Source organism: Falco naumanni, chromosome 7 (genome assembly GCF_017639655.2).
Source record: "Falco naumanni isolate bFalNau1 chromosome 7, bFalNau1.pat, whole genome shotgun sequence".
Lineage (NCBI taxonomy): Eukaryota > Metazoa > Chordata > Aves > Falconiformes > Falconidae > Falco > Falco naumanni.
Genome location: NC_054060.1, coordinates 53,656,818 through 53,669,581, shown reverse-complemented (window position 1 = coordinate 53,669,581; position 12,764 = coordinate 53,656,818).

Sequence of the window (12,764 nt, the reverse complement as noted above, 5' to 3'; positions counted from 1 at the left end):
AGCTCCACTTAGACAAGTGCAGGGAACAGGTGCAGGGAAGTGAAAGGCAAGAGCTAACACTGGACATAGAGTGCCTTTTCCCCTTCCTAAAAATCCAAATCTGTATTGGCTACCTGCAGGCAGCTCTCCACTCCAGTCACTGCATCTTTGGTCTCTCATCTACTTTCCATACATAGGATCAAGGCATCTACATCTGACTTGTCATTCCCGAGTTATAGCACCTTTGAAACACAACTTCCAGACCCTCGTCACTATTCAGAGTTGGTTTTAGTCATAACACCACCTCACTTTTTAAGCTGATGTGAATCTTTAAGGACCACAGCAGTCAAATCATTTGAGAATTTATAAGTATTGTTCTCATGACAGCTTGCCTGAATTCTCAGTAAATGAATGCCCAAACCTAAATCCACTTCTGTCACAAAAATTGTTATTCCTTAACTTCTTTTAGGTCATTGAGCTTTTTTTAAAAAGCAGTCAGACAGTGCTTGAATTCACACTTGCTGCACTAGAGGGAGTAGGAACCTCATCTCAGCCATGGGCAGCTTTACCTGACGCAAGCTTCCATAGAAAACATGCTGTTTAGGGGATGCCTACGTGATCAGGTTCCTGGCTATTGAATGTCAACTGTGAAACAAGGACATCATTAAAGATCAAAGCTGATGCTCTGTGTGGAAACAAGGCTTTTTCTAAATCATCTCCACTTTGAACACCGCTAGCTGTTTCAGAATATTTCTTTCGTCAAATATCACTCATATCTATAATTACTTCTTCTGATCCAGGATCCAGGTGCATGCCTTGCTGAGGTAGGGACTTCCTCACCTTATCATGATTTTAATTTTATGCCTTAGAACAAAATTAGTTTGCAGTGTCAAATACCCTCTGACTTTGCTTCTTTGTATAGCAAACAGTCCTCCACATCAGACTTGTTAAAAATTCCTGTTCTAAAGGTGAAAAAAAGCACTACATGGATAGTATAATCTGTTTCTCTCTGTAAATTACAGGCAAAATCACCTGTGCTACATCAGTTAAAGAGGCTTTTCTTAGCTGAAGGCATGGTTTAATCACTACTTGAAAACATCCATACACTTCCATCTAAAATGCTCTAACAAGGGTTTTTCTTAAGAAAGAAAAATCCATCAAAATTCTTGAAGGAATCAGTGAGTGATGAATTCTTGTGTATGTCTTTTTCCTTTACTGTGTCAAATGGATGCTGGCATCTGTAAAATAGTAAATGTAAGAATGATGCAGAGGATAACAAAAAGAAGGGATAACTTATAAAACCTCTTCTCATATATTGCTGCAGAAACTGTATAAGCAGATCCCCTACGCCATCAATAGAAAATAATGTACTTCCACTCACAGAAGCAATATATATTATTTACAACTCACAAGGCCAAAGTCAAAATTACTGTTCCGGTAAAGTTCCCCTGTCATCAGCCACTGTAGCCTCTTCTACATTTTCAGATATTTTCTAGATTTTAATCCTTTTCCTTTGTCTGTTTCCCTTTCACATTACTTTCTGAACAGAAGACAATAGCAAAATTCTCTACTTTCACCTCTTCCATCCCTCCACCTCTCTCTTCACTGCAGTTTTTGGATGTGATATAGCTGTCTTTTTCTCTTGCTCAGTCTTTTCACTGTCTGACTTTACTACCTCCACACTATCCTCATTTACCTCTTCTCCTCTCACTCATTCTTAGTCACCTCCTCCTCCTCTGGTTCTTTCCTTTCTACCTTGAACCAGATCATAGGTTCCATTATCACAGCAATCTTCCTGTAATGCCCCTTACCTTTCCACACCTCCTCATCTCCTCCTTTGGATTACACAAGGCATATAGTCTGTTTCCTCACTTCTAGTTCTCCATGATCTTCTGGCAACAAATGAAATATGTCATTAGTCTAATTAGTATGGAGATTCAAAACTTGGAATTTTAACCAGTGGGCATAACTCTTAAGGAAAACCTGAAAGGGAGTAAGCCTGATGAATAATTAACCAGAATACCTAGGAAAGGAAACCTCTCATAAAAATATAGAAGTGCTTGGAACTAGCTTTGCTTCCTTATGCAGTGCCATGCCGTGCTTGAATGGATGAGGGAAAGATGCTGCCATTCCACCATATCCCGCTGCTCTTGAGATGAGCAAAAATAGTCAGAAACAACTAACCTGTGCTATAACATTGGAGGGAAAGGACACCCTACATCTTTGTGGGACATACAATCAGTCTCTTCATTTGCCTGCATTATCCAAACCCATTTAATTCAAGCTCTGATTTGGGAAGCCCTTTCTTCTTTTAAGACTATGGGGCATATTTTAAAAGCATTTTTTTTAAATAAATGTGGAATATTTCTATTGTCTATAGTAACAGTCTATAGGCAAGAAAATGGAACAGAAGAGTATGGAGCATATTCAGCCAGTCCCAAAGAACTTTTTTTTCTATGTTCTTGAAGAAGTCACTTGTTCTTTCCCTTTCTAGTTTCTTCAACTGTAAAATGAAATTAATACAGCTTGCCTACTTCTGAGAAGACCAGAGGACACTAACATTCAAAAATTTCTGTGAAAATTCTGCCTCATTTTACTTCAATTGTTTTAACAGCTGTACCTACCACTTAAGGGTAGGTGAAGCCTCTGTTACTAAAGTTCACACAACTCTTTGAGACCTTGCATAAAAAATAAAAACTAATTAATGACCTGGAATTTCTTTTACCCATCTGAGAGAAGCAAGATGGATTAAGTTTCTCAGCTGGCACACACCAGGTCCTTTGAGACCTATCAGAACTGTGACAACGTGAGTTTCATGACTGCAAACAGAAAAGTCATGCACTACCATGTACGGATATGTGATGCAAAGCAAGGAAGAAAATGTAAAAGCAAAAGATTTTCCAATGAATAATCCTATGAAAATAATAAATGCAGCTTTAAGAAGCAATGTGTTTATTTTGCTTTCAACCTTACTTTAAATTATGCTGGCAACCTCTTCTGAGCACCAGCCTTACTGCATGTCTTAGATTTCCCTTCCTCAGAGCCATAATCTTAATCTTGACTGTTAATGTACATTGAGCCCAAGACCAGTTACTCTGCCACATATTTAGGCCAGCTAGTGCGGTGGGGAGAATTCCCTTCAAATAACTGTGTGATCCCCAGTGAGCCCCTTTCTTACTCCGTGTCTTGGATCAGGCTTTCTTGGTAGTCTCACCCCAACCCTAGCTCCATCCCCAGACAGATTTACACCACAAGACAGTGGGAGCACCCTCGTTAAGGTATGCTCAAGGAAGAAGTCCAGCAGCAGTCCTTGTCTGTCTTTGGTTTCTACTGAAGCCCCTTCTCATTTGCCATATGTGTGCCATTTCTCATTCCCAGGGCCTAACATAAGCCTAACTTTACCTTAACTCTTGAATAAGCCTGAGGTGAGGAATCCAGCACTGTCCCCAGGAACTCTTCCTGTCATCCCACTCCCCTGACTGGATGGAGGTACTGGCCCTGGTCTTTGTTTCTTTTGGTTTTATAACAGTTTTGCTTGCTTGCTTCAAGAGTTTCTCTAGTAAACCTTGTTAAACCTCTATTCATAGATTCACATGCTGCAGGTCACCTTACAAGAAGTGTACTCTCTAGAGCAACTTGTCTCCAGCTGGAATGCTGTGCCTAGTTCTGGGCTTCCCTGTGCAAGAGAGATATGGACATACTGGAGGAAGTCCAGCACCCAGCACAGGGCCATGATGATCATTAAGGGGCTGGAGCATTTCTCCCATGGAGGAGGTGGGGACGATGGACCCAGACTCTTCTCAGTGGTACCCAATGAAAGGCCAAGAAGCAACAGGCCCAAATTGAAGTACAGGGTGATTAAACATGAGAAAAAGATGTTTTGCTGTGAGGCTGACTGAGCACTGGAAGAGGTTGCCCAGGGAGCTTGTGGAGTCTCCATCCTTGGAGATATTCAAAACCTGACTAGATACATCCCTGAGCAACCTTCCCTAGCTGACCTGGCTTTGAGCAGGGAAGTTGGACCAGGTGATCTCCAGAGATCCCTTCCAACCTCAACTGTTCTGTGATTCCAAGTGTGAGAAGAGTGGAGTACAGATTTCTAGTTCACTGAAGTGAGCCTTACAGATTCAGGAAGGCAGATGGTGATTGTTCTGCTCAAAGGTGTAAAGAATGCCAATTTACAATTCGAATTAAGGGAGAGTTAAGAGGCCAAGCACTTGCAAGATCCTCCATTTATAGTCTGTGGAGTGAAAAGGGAGTTACAGCTTGCAAGTCACACTAGAAGTGAATTAGAAGTCCCACAACACAGGAGAAGTGGGCAATTAGGAGAGAAAGGGATTAAACCAAAAAGGGTCATAGGAACTGTATGTTTGGAGGACACAGTGAGAGCACAGTTTCACATTACAGCAATAATTTTTCACAGTTCTGTTTAAAAATAACACCGCTGTCACAAGGTTTACTTAGAGGTAAAGTTTCCTGTTTTGTTGCCAGTGAAGGGGACAAGCCTGTTCTTCCTCCCTTCCAACGCCTTTTTCTTTCTTTCTATCCATTCCTTTCCTAATGACTGCATTCATGAATTAGATCAACTCACTGATACAACAGAATATTGAACCACCAGAAGAAAAATATGGTTACTCCATTGGTGCAGTTCAGTCACTTTGATGTTCCCTGTGATACGTAGTTGCTAGAGCCAATGCAAGAGAGAGCATGGGGAAACACAGCTGTGAGAGGTGAAAGAACCAGGAACATCCACTTTGGCCATACACTCAACTGGATGCCAGCAAAATTTATTAGACATGAAAAAGAAAATGTTATTTTAAATACTCTTGACTACAAGTGAGTCATTGGTGTAATCAGGCAGCTTGGCTGCAGTACCGCCACACGCCCTAAGGCAGTACGCTCTACTTTGCACTGTGCAACAGGATCACTGACAATATCTACCAAGACTTAGAGCTTCCCTAAAAGCCCTAGGCAATGAAGGGCACAAAGGTACTTCCAAACTGTTGCAAATTTCAAGTCATCATTACAAGAATCCATTCCACAATCAAGAACAGCATTGTATGAATTTAACACAAGTTGATGGCAAAAAACTATTAATATCTCCAAAGCTTAATAATGTCTGAAACTCAAGATCCCATACAGTACTCGCCCTCACCAGAGCTTGTGTCAGAAAAAAACAACAGCTTATAAAATTTTAATTGAATTCTAATATTAATTATAATTTGTATCAATATACAGAGCATATTTTAAAGGGTCTCTTACATGAGCATCTCTACAGGCATCTTATCTGTAAAACTGATGACACCATGTGGAAATACCAGTTTTTTTCTACTTGAAAGACTACCTCCCTTATCCCTAACACTGTAACAGTAACAGAAAAAAAATAAAATCCGCTTGCTTCTACAAAGCTAAGCTGAAAATCCTTCAGAGGTCTCACCTACTAAACAGATACTTTTCTATACTTAGCAGCTTTTAAAATTATACTGCAGCCTGACCAATGGAGACAGAAAAGGACTTCCAGAGAGATGAAGATAGTCTTCTGAAGTACACAGAAAATGAATGGCAAACAATCTCTTCCAAAAGTAAGTACAAGAGAAAATAACACTCAGATCATGTTTAAGAAAAGTGTTCTTTCAAATAGTGAGGTGGGACCCTACGTAAAACAAATACATACCACCTGGCTATATTTAAATACAGAATTCAAAGTTATAGGTCTATTGGCTTTACTTACTCTTGGAAAGAACAGGCGGAAATGATAAAATTCCAGTGTGTCTGCAGAAAGTTTTCCCATTGAGAACCAATGGGAACTGATCTACAAAGAGAAGTGAATAAATCTCAGATAAAGAACTGGAAAATTCTGTACTAAATGTAGGTAGGGAGTATCTGTTTAACTAAAACGGACAGTATTGTGTACATGGCTGAAACAAACCATGGACACCAGAAGATCAGAATGCTTATACTGCTTCCTGCTCTAAAATACTATGTGATCTTGAGCAGCTCATGGTTTCTAAATACGTCTGTTAATACTGGGAACCTCAAAGCCACAATTGCATTTATACATTTGATAGGTAGATGCTCAGCATCTCATAAAGTCATTTATGTTTTAGGGTGATCAGCTTGCATCCAAATTGGTAACAGTTACTGGAAATTTTGACAAAGGCTCCTCACTCCTCACTACTTGTACGATAAGAAATAGCAGAAATGAAAAATAATTTTGGAATACACACACATACACACGCACACCCTTGCTTTTAGATATGTCTACATATACACAGAGACACTGTTCTAAATGAAAAAGAGATTTGAGCCCTCAACATAGTATTTCATATTTCATGAAATTGTCACTGAAATCAGGAATAAGAAAACTGAACACCAATGTAGCATTAAGAAGCAGGCATTCTTTATTGCAGTGCTGGATGCACGGGGGATTGTTCCACCTAACGCACACGGCTTCCTTCTCTCAGGTAGCTCATTTTATGCAGTACATGTAAATATATGCAATATATATATGCATATTTCCTGGAAAAGACATACATACTCATGAGATTACCCAAACCCAATTATAATATACATCCTTCTTCTTGTGCATGCCTAATTGTCCAGAGTGGAGGTCTTTGGTGGTCCTGAGGGTCTGCAAATTCGCCCACTTCTCTATTCTCCTTTGTAGTCCCCATATATGGTCTTAAACCAGGTCATCTCGTCTCTTACTCTTTCTTGGCCTGAAATCGCTGGCCTTGGGCCTGTCTTCCTTCATCCTCCAGGGCTACCCTTTTGTTAGAACCTGAATTTATTGCTTACAAACATACAAAGATTAATTTCAAACAACCACGGTACCTTAACACTGACTGTTTGAACCTAGGATGCATGAGGACTACTAAATTCTTAAGATTAAATCTTAACCCTTCCATAACATTGTTGTATAAAAAAGTAAGACTATTTTTCTTATAGCTGGGAGAAAACATCTGGATTACTGCTGAAGGTAACGTCACCCTTGGAATTAATGACACTTGAAATCTGAATATAGTCTAAGAACAGCAAGGAAGTAAAAGGATACCACATTCCCACAACAGGTTTATCTGCAAGCTGTGACAAACTTCGTAAGGTCAGCTAGATAAAAAAGGGCTTTCTAAGTCATCAAATAGTGTGACAAGTTTGTCTGTGGTATTCAGATTTAGGGCCTCCAAGATCTTGTGTTGTAAGCCGTGAACATAAAAAATGCAATGCTGTGTGAACGGGAATCTAAGAGGGTTTTTTTGCGATGACAATTCAAAATCTGCGACAGTTTAGAAATGTCAAACCCGTTAAGCAGAGCCCCTGCAGAGCTCTTTCAGAGAATAAGAAGGCCCATGTCCAAGACAGAAATAAAGTGAAGGAGATTTCTTGCTCTAGGGGACTAATCCACCAGATTGATGGGTGTTGGGATGCTAATACGGCAACCAGAGAGGAAGCTACCTGGCAGAAGCAGACTACACTGCTACAGAGTGAGCATTTTGAAATTGCAGGGACAAAATTGTAAGACAGGCTGAGCTTTCTACTGTGGAGAAATAAGAACATTTTTATTTTGATAGTATGTAAATGTACCAATACATTATTTTTAGCCAAAATGGAAACTGACATACTATAGTTCCTTTGATTTCAGAGAGACAGTGTAGCAATATATTCGGAATTGTGCTCTTAGTACCAATGTATTGCCAATTTATGAGCTATACATTGAAAAAATCATGTGTTTGGATAAGAAGAAATCAAGCTAACAACAGTTAACAGTAGAATACAAGAGAAATGGTGTGACCTGATACCAGTTTGTCATTGCTAGTCTGTAACTGGTCAGCATGTTTTACAGAGGCAGAGCAAACAGAGCAGTCAATATCCTAGAAAAAGGATTTAAATCATACAAAGGTATTTTTACTAGTTATGAGTGTGCTTAAAGTGTATTTGTGCTGCTACATTATGAATTTTAAACATTGATCTAAAGTTACTTCACAAATACCTTAATGCCATCTATTCTAAACAAAGTAGCTGGACAACTGATGGAATAAAATTAGATTGTTTTCTAACTCAAGTAATTCTGTAAGTTGAGCAGCACCTGCGGGGTGTACATTAAATCAGTATGCTACTGTCTAGATGAACAGCCCTTTACACAGTGTAGTGGTGAACCCATGCCGGAGCGTGGAGCAATATTCAGCCTCACAAATTTAGGTGCACTAAAGAGAATGGTAGACCCCAAAGGAATGGTAAGATACAGATGACTGAAAGTACCATACAGGAAGGCATTACAAAAATTGTATATATTCAAGGTGTTTGTTCCAGATCCTTTGACTATGTGACGATAGAATTACATTCAGGGGCTACCATATAGGTAGTAGTTCTGAACTTCTGTAAGTGGCTTATAAGAGTCAGCTTGCCTAAACAGCTACTGGGCTGGGATTGAAAATTTCTGGACACATGGTCTTGACTCAGTTTCCTAATCTTTAAAAGATGGGTAAAAGATCTTATCTAATTTCTAAGTATTTAAAAACATATAAACAAAAAGTGATATCTCAGAATTATACAATAAAGATAAATGTACACATTGTTAACTAACTGTCACTCCTTCTTTAGATGAAACTTGTTGCAATCAAATATGAGACAAGGTTTGTATGAGGTGGTAAAATACCAGTTTTTCTAATAAAATTGGCTCAAAGGAACAAGAATTTGACCATGCAAACTGCTGGTGTAGTCAGAAATACTCTTTTTCCAGAGTCGTCTCTTGCGATGGCATTCCGTGAGGTGTGGCAAGCCTATAAAACAGACTAAAGAGGAAGGTCCTTTCTCACCTTTCCAGGTTTCCACTGACCCTACCTCCCATTCACATGGGTTACTGTGCTGTCTCTGGCACTCCTCAGACCCATCTGTGAGTGGTTTCTGCCAGACCATATTAAAACCTTGCACAGATTTCTGCCATAAGAGTGAAATGCATTGGCTGATGGAGGAGTCTGATGAGTGCAGTGCCAGAGAGGAATAAGGATCAGGTGTGGAGAGAGGGTGTGGGGGTGAGAAGAGTGGAGTAGGATGAAGCAGAGATGCACCTGCAATTTTAAATCTGCTTCTCGGGTACAGCAACACTACCTGAAATGCTAACATTTTCAAGAGACTTTATTTTTTCTTTTCCAAATTTTTTTCTCTTTGGGAAATGCTAATATGGGTTAATAAAAGTCAAGCAAATAAGATCTAAATTAAAATCAAAGTGAGAAATAATTTTCATTTAGGGTTGAACTGAATGTTCAGTGAAAAAAAACTTTTTAGTATTTATAATTCTGTCCAGTAACTCCTGCATTGGTCGAATAATCTATTAAAACCTTTTCTGTTTGGCCAGAAGATAAAACAATCAATTTTTTTCAGATGGGATTGATTCTGTGAGAATGTTTAGCTTCATGTATTTAACTGTTTGCATTAATGACAGTAAGATTTAATGTGAGTATATCTATTTATATAGGTTGGACTTAAAACTTCGGTATTGACAGGTGTAGTAAAAAGGGAAAAGAAGGATTTCAATTAAGTGGGGGAGAGAGAAAAAAAGAATTAGGTCATGAATGAGATTCTTTGACTTAGAAGCAAGGATCTGGACAGAGAAACACTTCACTTCCAGCCTCTGTTTCAGTTGTAGATTAAATGTTGATTAAAATTGTGACTAGAACCCGGGTCTCCCTTTTCCCAAGTGAGTTCTTTAATACCACAAACAGTCAGTCACACTTGGGTATTCACCCACTGGTTTAGCAATAATTATTTATTTACTCGAAGTACAAGCCCTGTGAACAACAGGGACTTGAAAGCCTTATCCCACCCAGAAAAGCTGACAGCTTGCTGCCTAGCACGCTCAGAGGTGGACATTTAAATCCACTATTTGACTGGAGAGCTGAAGCGCTTTTGAACTTTCAGGTCGCAGCCGAATGCCCTGTCCAGGTTTGTCTTTCTGTCGAGGTGAGACCCAAGTGTGTGCCCATATGCTGCTTCAGGAGACTGTGACAGGTCCTTAATCAAGAAACCGTGGTACCACAGCATCCATCAGCAAGTCAGTTGCAATGCAGCCAGCAACTGTTACCCCTCTCTCTGTAAACCCAGAGTAATAGTGGCTAAACTTTCAGACCTTATCAGGATAAATACATTGATTGTGATATACTTGGATACTAAGGCAATAGCTCTTACATTAGCATTTTAAATAAGCGGTGCAGGACAGATGGAAGTTAAGCCTATACAGGACTAAAGAGTAGGATGGAAATGAAAAGACTTAAAGAAAGGTCTGTTACTGGAAAGCTTGTTTTCCTGTGTGCTTTTCTGCTTGAACTTGGATTAACTGTGGAAGAAGTAGATTTTTGATACCAACAGCCTGTCTGTATTGGGAATTAAAGCATCTGAGATGAAGCTGAGGTAACAGAGTTCTGGAGCAAGACTAAATAAGCTACTACAAAACACATCCAACATTTTTTAGCCTTATCTAAACCAAAAAATACATAAAGCCCTAATAATACACAGGGCCTGTGTATTAAAACAATCTTGCATTTAACATGACTACATATAAAGGCTCATAAACTTGCCACGTCATTTGTGTCATCTGGTAACCTTATATGTGTAGAGGTGACAAGCCTTTTTCACTGGTCTGCAATGCAAGTATGTGTAAGCAGAAACAGCAAATAAGATACTGATTTTGTTCTTGAGGAGCAGAAAACCAAGTAATCTCATAAAAAATGAACAGAGACCAAATCTCACACCATCACTGACTAGGCATCAAGGACAGTACACACGACTATTTCTATAGGCATAGCCTATGGATCACAGCAAAAAAATATTTCTGGGGAAGTCATGGCTACTCAATTTTTGCCTGAATTTTATTTGTTGATATAGTTCTATATGTCTGAGGGCTGACAAACCCTTTGAAACCCACTAGCATGTCGTTCAGAGATGAAACTCTGAACAGTGTTCTTCAATGAATGTTGGAGAATTTGCCTTCAGTCAAGCTGGCAGGACATTGCACCTGCCCTTCTCCATCACAGTATCCTCCTCTTCCTTAGGGGATCTGGTCTAGTATTTTTAATGCTTCTATTAAGTCAAAACAAACACCACAAGATTTCCTACAGAAGCAAGCTGTCATTTGTTCACTTTTGGCCACAATATGTGATGAACATTTGTGGCTAATTCATTCTGAGATATTTTAATTTAATCATGGGTTCAAAATACTTACCTTCTCTTACCTCTTTCTGCCTTATTTCATACAGTTTGGAGATGTCTTGCTTATTAATAAAGACCAAGATTCCTTAAAGTTTTATTTCATCTCTTCCACGGAAACAAGGGGAAATACAGTTAAAGGAAAATAATGTATGGAAAGAACTGATTCAGCTCATCAAAATTCTGAATTTAGTTTACATGAGATCCAAAAGCATTTTCCTGCTTTTCATATCCAAGTCCTTAATGAGGCGGTTTTGTCAAAGTGAAATCTCAGAAATAGAATGTGCCAGTAAGATGTCTTTTAAATCTGTCTACTCTTTGTGTATGCTAAACTCATCAACTGCTTTTCTAAAATAGCTACTGTTTTTTGCAGCAAACGAAGCACAGACAATTGAATGTGTCAACACCACTCGCGTGGAGTCACAGTAAGATTCATTTATTTTGTGCCAGGCACCCATACTAGTAGTGAATCAACTGAACTGTATTTGTAGTCAGATGTCACACATATTGAATGCCTATCTCAAAGAGCTTGGTCCTGCTCTCAGATGGGCTGTGCATTGGAGGGTTGTCAGTGAGGGCAGTGACCCAGAAGAATTGATACTGGGAAGCATCAAGCTTCTCATCCCTGCAAAAGTCCTTGAAGGTTACCTTTGGCTGGCACCATTTCCAACTTATTCTGAAAGAACGGAAGCTCTTCTTTAGTGTACTGTTTTTCTCAAAAAGCCTACTTTGGCAGATTAGAGTAACTACAGCAAAATATCTAGTGTACCTTCTTTAGGGTGGTACAGAGAAATAAGACTTGTAGTAGGACCAGCTCAATGGATGATGAACAAAAAGATAATGATTATGAACCAAAAGATAATCCTTTGCACAGGATCTGCAGGACCTCCACTGCTCTTTAGTGATGGATTCAAACCCTTGGAACAAAGCTGAGGGTATACCTCAGTTTGGAACTTCCCTGCCTGGCACTTCTTGAATTCTGTCTGGGAATGTCTGGGCAGAAACATGTATGTAATGCAATAAAACACGCTGGTCCAACATGCCCTGGAGCGAGACCTACAGAACATTCATCCAAAGGCTTGTAGAGACAGAAGCATTTATTCATCTGAGCAGCAAAACAGTAACATCTGAAATTGCAGACAAAGAAGAGACAAGCTGGACAGACCTGCTTTGTGCATTAAATAATCAGAAGATACGTTTTCCCTATAACCATTTTCCTGAGCAGGATGATGGGGAAGGCGAAGCATTTGCTTTTACGGTTGCCCAGAGTATAAGTGCAAAAAAGGGCTATAAGGGAATCAGATTGGAGACCACTCACATGGTTGTCACTGTCACAGAGCCATCAAAATCATACCATATAAGGTCAGTAAATGTCGCTATTCCAGATGTTCTTGTTTCTGAGAGTATATGTGAGGTTGTATCCTTGAGCATATGGTGCCATTTCAAAAGTTACACCACAGTAGGTAGCTGAGTAGGAGGAGGCAATGAGGGAAAGAGGCTGTACACATGGATGTCTGTCAGGGCCACCTTCAGAGTGTTCCACGTGCCTGTCATTGCTGCAAATGCCTGTATTGCAGTTAGGCATG